We start from the raw sequence: 8,717 nt of genomic DNA on the forward strand, positions 1-8,717 counted from the left end.
TAATACAAGTCATTGAAGATTTACACAATTCGATATCGCGTTTTTATCCTTCTTTGTTAAGAAATGTCACAATATGTATGATAGTAACTTAGAGAAAATACAACAAATTGATAGAGATATGACCTCATAAAAAGTAAACTAATTTATCCGAATGTATTTCGAAGAGGTTTTTATACAAACATCCTAAGATCTTATTTTCTCAAAATTTTGTTCCTGAGTTCGTTTTCAGGTGTGACCACAGACATTATCTCTGGACCCTCGACCGTGTAGAACACCAGCAACTCGAAGATTTTGGCCGCTCCAAAGTATAGAACGCCACTCCCTTTGGCCAGTGCAAGTTATCCTTGATCAACGTTTCTGGCATTAAGGTTGCTTTGTGTGAGGCATGAAATGTCTCTTGTGCTGGAATCTCCTGTCGAAAACGACCTATGAGTATTAAGGTTTTGCTGAAAGGCATGCACGAACAATTTCATTATAGCGATCAAATGTATGAGGTGTACATAAACTCACTCCCCCACCCCATCAGATCAACATTGCCTGTACAAGTGCACAAGCATGACGTATGTCAGATGCCGAAATGATCGCAGGGCGACGTGGAATGGGGTATTTTGCTAAAAAAAAACGCACCTTCCGACCCACGAATCGAACCTAAGTACCAATCCACGCGCCTTCAAACACACACACAGACTTATGTATATATATATATACACACACACTCACATACACACACACACACACACACACATACATATACATGCGATGGGCTTCTTTTAGCTTGTGTCAAGTCCACTCACAATCTTTGGTTGGCCCAGGGTCATGGTGGAAGACACTTGACCAAGATTCCACACTGTGGAACTGAACCTGAAACCATGTGTTTGGGATTCGAACTTCTTATTACACAGTCATATCTCCACACACACACACACACACACACACACACACACACACACACACTTCAATTTTTCTAAAGTTCAATAAAATAAATAATAATGATGAATACACGCGTACTTGTGCATGATTAACAAAATAAATCTCCATATACTAGAACAATATTTTTTAACTACTTTACCCACTTATCAGTTAATTCAATATTTGTGTGTATTCGACCTATCGACAAATAGAGAAATATCGGATGACGTTCCTCATAAATTGAATTGACGATTCAATGACATAATTAATTTTACTGCCAAATTCTCAAAAAGTACTAATACGTAAAGAAACAATAGATCCACATTTCTTTCCCAATGTGAAAACAAACATAGCAAAATCGAGACAAAGCAAAATCGAGACAAAGCAAAAAAGAAAAAAAATTCTACCTTTAGTTGACACACACTTTTCGTTAAGATATTTAATCGGAACACAGTAAATGTCAGTTAGGGCTGCAGAAGCAACTGTGAAACAATCTTATTTAAACGACTGAATAATCTTAATGAAGATAATAGTTGTATGTGAATATGCCAAAAATGTATGTGAGTGAGTGCGTGTGAGTGTGTGTGCGAATGTGTGTGAGTGTGTGTGTCTGACTGTGTGTGTGTGTATGTGTATGTATGTAAGTAGGTCAATGTGTGTGTATGTGAATGCGTGTGTGTGTATGTGCGTGTGTGTGTTTGGCTGCTTGAGACTCCTGAAACTGTATTGTGACGAGAAGTAGTAATCCGTTCTGAAGAAGACTAAATAAATAATGCACCATACAGAAACGAGTGAAGGAAATTTCGCTTAATCTTTTCGAAACAGACAAAAGAGAAATATAATAACATTTGAAGGTTTATATGGAGTTTATTGAATAAGGAATTAATAATTCAAACATGCTTTGATATAAACTGAATAGGCACAAGCGATACATAAAAAAATTTCAACGTATATATTAGAGAGAAGTTTTCACTAAAAGAAAATTAAAACCTGAAACCACAAATAAAACTTAAATAATAGACCTGAAATGTTCACGAAATGCAGAAGTATTAAGAAATTCCTTCTAGTAAATTTCAGTAAGAAACAATAGAATCCCATTTATGCATCTCTTGAAAATTTATGGGTTTTTCTCTTACATATTTCCTTACTGACATTTCTCAATGCGAATGTCCAAACCGAAATTAACAATACACTGACAGAACATTACAATACACTGATGGAAACTAACAATATAATTTACGGAACACTCGAACATTTGCTCGAATCGTATCAAACTGTTCTATGAAGGTTGAATTGTTAAGTCATAGAAGGTATCAATCTTCATTTACAATATTGGTTTCAAATTTTGGCGCAAGGTGAGTCGATTACATCGACCCCAGTACTCGGCCGGTACTTATTTTATCACCCCGAAAAGATGAAAGGTAAAGTCAACCTCGGTGGAATTTGAACTCAGAACGTAAAGACATATGAAATACCGCTAAACAGTTTGTCCGGCGTGCTAATGATTCTGCCAGCTCACCGCTTTGATCTTTACAATATTAAAAGGAGATATATATTTTCATTTTCAAAAACGTATTCAATGTACTGGGTAGTTACACACACACACACACATACACACACACACACACACAGACACAGACACACACACACACACACCACACACACACGCACGTGCGCGCACACACATACACACACACACACACACACATACATGGTATATACACAATCCTTTCTGACGAAGAGCATAGGTTGGAAATGTCAACGATTTTTCTATTCTTTCCGAGCGCTTAACTAATACACTTGTTTGTTGTTCTTTCACCTGTTTTCGTCTTTTGTTTTCTGTAAATGCGAACTATATATATATATATATATATATATATATATATATATATACAAATAAAAATTTGTCGTTGAAAATGTACCTGAATTTGAAATACTTGTAATTGCTTTTAAAATATTTATTTACATACAATCACAAATTGTAAAATTCAGATGCATTTTCAATAACACATTTTTCTATATACTTTGTTATATATATATGTATATATATATATATATATATATATATATATTATATATATATATATATAATATATATATATATATATATATAAATGAAAGAATGGAGTCGAACGAAGATGTTAACAAAATTCCTTTACTCTCGACATATGTTTCGAAGACAACATTTTTTCATTCCAAAGGAATAAAGGGTGCATTATGCAATCTTCTCATCGAGAAAGAAAGGGAGCCTCTCTCGACAACAAGACAAACAAAAATTTCGATGACTGCCTACATGGTAAAGAAAGCGATAATGAGTGTTTTTTTTTAAAAACCGTTAGAAGAATTGACGTCAAAGATAGATAGTAGGAAGAGAAGGGAGGCCATCTTTACAACACAGGTTACGAACACTTCGGGATGCAGGTAAACACATCAAAGACAAAAACCCTGATCCAACCTGAACCAGGCCAGAACAGTCCACCCACGAACGTGGCATTATCGACGGCATACCGCATCTAACGGACTAAATGGTAGAGGTCCCAGTCTCTGTGCGAAGACGTGTGAAATTGAAGAGTCTACCATCCAAGCGATAGCGCATGTTGATGGAAGGTGAGTCTAGTGGGAATTTCGTTGAACAAGGTGGCCATGTACAAAGAGAAACAGGTTGGCGCCAGGACTCATCATAGCTTAAGATTCCTAGTGATGGAAACGGGTCTGTGAGGGCAGTTTGATGGCATACCCTATCCACAATGCCGTCGTGAATGGAACGGACCAGGGCAATGAAGTTCTTCGGACATCCAAACCGAGCAGGGACTGCTTACATTGCAGGCTGCTGTTGTTCTTGACATTTCTCCTGAAGTTGGCGGGCATAAAAGCTCATGTCGATTGTGCCACGAGAGAGTCAAAAGCCACATTGGGACTCAGGGAGGACGTCTTCGCGAGGATGATGAGACGATTGAGTAGGATACAGGCGTAGATTTTGCTTGTAATACCTAGGAGTGAGATGCCCCGATAGTTGTTGCAATACTTTCAGTCTCCCTTCTTGTAGATGGTGATGATAGTTGCGTCACGGAAGTCGTTCACAGATATTGAGGATAATGAGCATCAGATGATTACTCATCTCAGGACCTCGGTGTGTGAAAAACTCAAACGGGATGCTATTTGGTCCTGGAGTTTTTCCCCGGCTTCATGCGCCCGAATACCTTGTTGAACTCATGAGGCGAGGGTGGCAGTGACATCCAATGGCGGATGAGAAGCTGTGGGGTGCTTTGGAGGAGATCGTCAGGAGTGCTTGAGTGGTTGTTAAGTAGGGTCTCGAAATGGGATTTCCAACGATCGATTTTTGTCCGGATAGTCAGCACATAATTGAAAAATACACGTTGGCTGAGTCTATCCAAGGCGGAGTGGGTCGCCCTGATCCGGCCCTTCACGTCCATATATGCACATACTCATTCATGCACTCACGCACGCATACACATATACGACGGAGTTGTATCTACATATAAATCTATATGTATGTAGACGCAGAATGGAGGTAAAGTGATGCAGAAACGTTACCCTCCTTATTTTCATTACCGTCATATCTAGCATCATCATCATAATCACCAACATCCTCCCAACCCCCATCACCACTGCCGCCACCGACAGCCCCACCCCCACCCCCACCACTACCACCACCACCACCTCCTCTCTCCATTCTCTTCGCTCTCCTTCTTCCTCTCCCACTCTCCCCTCACCCTCTTTCCTCTCCCCTTCATCTCCTACTCCTCTTGCTCCCCTCTCCCTTGCTCCCCTCTCCCTTCCTCCCTTTCCTCCCCTCCACTTCATCCCTTCCCATCTCCTTCCAATCCCCTCTCCCCTTCCTCACTCCATCCCTCCTCTCCCACCTTCTCCTCTTCCCTCCTACTCTTCTCCCCTCCTCTTCTCTCCTCCTCTTCCCTCTCCCGCTCTCATCTTTCTCCCCGTCTTTATCATTATCATCAGGTGATACATAGCCATAAGCATTGCGAGAAACTTGTTTAACAGAAAAAATTATGTTCATATTTTGGCAAAGATTTATAAATTGTTTTGTTGTTGCTACTACTACTACTACTACTACTACTACTACTACTACTACTACTACTACTACTACTACTACTACTACTACTACTACATAACTATTCCATTAATATGTGTATCATAATGCGAATTATCTTTGCTTATGATTATTTCGACTTCGTACATTCGCTGTTAAATAGATTCGACTTCATCATAAATCCATTTTTATGAAATATGTTTTTTTTATATACTTTGGAATGAAGAGTATTATAATGAAATTACTTATTCGGAGTTAAAGATCTAAATTTTTTTTACATTTTCTAATTTTCATATTAAGAACTCGGTTTAATAATTATAGTATCATCGTAATTTACATATTCTTTTCGTTTTAAGATTCCACAGAATATACAACAAATAGTGATTCTAATATTTTTGAGCAACAATGCCAGTCCCATACTTTTAAGGTTTATTATGACATTCCGTAACCCTTTTGAGCGTACGCATTTTTCAATTGTAGTTTATTTATTGAAGGTCCTAACGAGCAAACCATTAAAAAAGTATACGTTATTCAATTGACATTGTAATTTTTATATCGAGAATAATCAAGCGAAATACCATCATCATTGTCATTTAACTCATTGAACTGAAACCAGTTTCATAAATTCCAGTGCACGAAACTCGACATTTGAGTCACTCTGTATTGCTAATAAATAGAAACGTATATATACTCTCAATTGCTAATAAATAGAAACGTATATATACTCTCAATTGCTAATAAATAGAAACGTATATATACTCTTGTTTTGAGTTATATTTACCTATTTACATTACGTATATGTATGTATGCATTTATATATGTATGTATGTATGTATGTATGTAGTATGTATGTATGTATGTAGTATGTATGCATGTATGTATGTAGATAGGTACGTATCTATGTATGTCATTATTCAGTTTTATTTCAAGATTTCTTGCCAATAGAGAAAGAACCGGTTTCTAACCTAGATCTAAGGCTCCTTCATTGGAACTTCAACTACATCAACAAGATATTTTTGTATGTATTTATGTTTGTATATGTGCAGATTTGCACGTTTTGCTTTATGTATGTATTCTTATGCATAGAATTGTATATCTAGATATGCTCATATATACTTAAATGATAAATTTCTGGGAAGTTTTAAAGATTTTTACAGTTCCAGTAATGGATTGGATCTGTAGTCTTTCTCCTTTCTGGTTTTGAGAAGTCTAATTTCTCAAGATTAGTGTTTAGGCATTGTTACATATCCCAGTGCCCCGATAATAATAGGTATAAACCCGAACTTGTAATCTGGATAGAGTAACTGCAAATTTCTCAATAATTCAGCATAGGTATTTTCTTCTTCACTGATCTTTTAGTCTTATGTTAACAACCGCGGGACAGCTGGTTTCTACAGCTGTGGGTTCTTAATTCTTTTTCTTCAAGGTTATCCTACCGACAGATACAACAACATGTCTCATCGGTAGATAATACCATGACGACAGTTTCGGACAATTGCTTATGATGCGGGTGTTATCATCGGTGTTAACTCCACAAGTCTGCGTCGGTTGTCAAACAGAGATATACACATGCCTGTTTCTGTCACTATATATGTATACGAGTAAAACGCCCCCGTCCAATGGACGGTGCTGAGTTGTCAAACATTTAAACCAAATTTTCCCAAAACAACTTGTCCGACCGTTCCATAGGCCTCTCCTTTGAGAAACACTGATTTAAGCCACCGGCAAAAGTAGAAATAAAGATAGATTTTTTGTTTTCCAAAGAAAAACGATTTTATTCACACAAATATGCAACCGAAGAGTTTAAAGTACCAGTAAGTACATCGCAACAGCTGATGTACTTGCGCGTACAAATGCACGTTCCCACGGCTTTATCGATTGCATTCTCACCTGGAATCGATTTTTGTAATTTTTTCAAGACTTATACACGCCCTGATACCGTCGATATCTACATATCAAATTTGAGCGCAATCGGATGGAGGATGCCCGAGATCTTAGAAGACACACAGACAGATAGAACAGATTTTATATAATAGCTATATCCTACACTTGTCTTTTGTTTTCTGTGGGGTAACCACGTGTGCGGATAATATATATATTATACGCGCACGTGGTTACCCCAGTGTGATCCTGCCTGACTGAACTTCCTACTCTCTTGGGATTCCATCTTAACTACTTCCCGAACTTTCAGTACCTCTTCTCATCCACATAACCAGCAATCCATCCGGATTACCAATGGAACTTTGGACTCTTTCGAACTCTATCTCTACGGGTCTTACTGGCTATTTTTGTTGATGTAAATCTCTCTAATCTACCACGACTTTCGAACTTTCTGAACGTTCTGAACTTTTAAACTCCGTACGTGAATAACTTTGCCATTTCCTCATCATTTTAACTTTTTCTCTTTCTCTTTCTCTCACTTTTTTCGCCTTTTTCCAGCAAACCTAATTATAAATCCTTCCTCCTCCACCTTCAGCATCGCCTAAAAAAGCCACCATACCACGCTTCCTTTCCGCTGCTTTCAAACTTCTATTAATGTTTTTCTACTGATTGAAAAAAGAACACGCTTCTGAAGTCACGTTTCATTTCTCAGTCGCTGCCCCCACCACCTCCTTACCCACAAAGATTTCCGCCTCCATTTCCAACCTATTTTTCATTCTGCCTCTTCCACCTTACCCATACTCTGCACCACTTTCTGCCGACTTATGCGTGCCATCATTCGTTTCAATCTCTCCAAAATACACACCCTCGACTGCCTTCTCCCTCTCGCTTATTCCACCTTTTTTCTTGCTGCTCACCATTCATTGCACATTCCACCTTACGCTTTATCGTTCATCTAAACTACCTTTTCCACGACTTTCTCGCTCGCACTAAACGATATAAACTCCACTCACTCTTTCAACCCGTACCACCCGATGCCACAACATCCACCCTTCCCTATCTCTCCTCGATCCACTCCTCCATCATCCTCACTCCCACCCTTTCATTACTCCAGCTCACCCACACGTCACTTCCTCCTCTCTCTACTTCCAGCATCCCACTGCCTCCCCTCCCCATCTAGCCCCCTTAAACCCCACTTCAGTCTGTTGTTACCATTACTCCTGATCTCCCTCTCTCTGAAGTGGAGCGCTCTCTTCTCAGTAAGGGTATATGCTTCATCTCTCTCACTCCATCCAGTAACGAGTTTCAGACTTGAGCTAATATCCAATACTTTGTGCGCCGCGTCAGACTACGTACACTATTCCACAACACTCCACCTGCATCTGATTAAGAAGACTGCTTCATCGACCTGGGCCGCCAACCATCCCACTGGACGCCAGTTCCTGGCCAGTTCCAAGCAGTTGATCAATTTGCAAGCATCTGTCAACGTTTTGTGGACCGACTTTACTTTCGTAGGTGTCCCCGACATTTCAGCATCTTCCGGCCGGACCATCGGCCCTTCCATGTCTCCAATACTACAAAGATATCGTCATTAAACTGGTCGACAAGGATGGAGCTTTAGTAATGTGACGCGCAGACCTTTACAAGGTTGAAACTCTCCATCAAGTTCAAGGCACCTCTCATTGCCCTCTGCTCTCCAACCACACACCTAACTACCAATAGACTGTGTTCTTCACTATTCATTACCTCATTTCCGACACCTGTCTACATCTTTTGTTTTCTGTTGATTTAAACTATATATATATATATATATATATGTGTGTGTGTGTGTGTGTGTGTGTGTGTGTGTGTGTAG

This window comes from Octopus sinensis, linkage group LG5 (genome assembly GCF_006345805.1).
Source record: "Octopus sinensis linkage group LG5, ASM634580v1, whole genome shotgun sequence".
Classification (NCBI taxonomy): domain Eukaryota; kingdom Metazoa; phylum Mollusca; class Cephalopoda; order Octopoda; family Octopodidae; genus Octopus; species Octopus sinensis.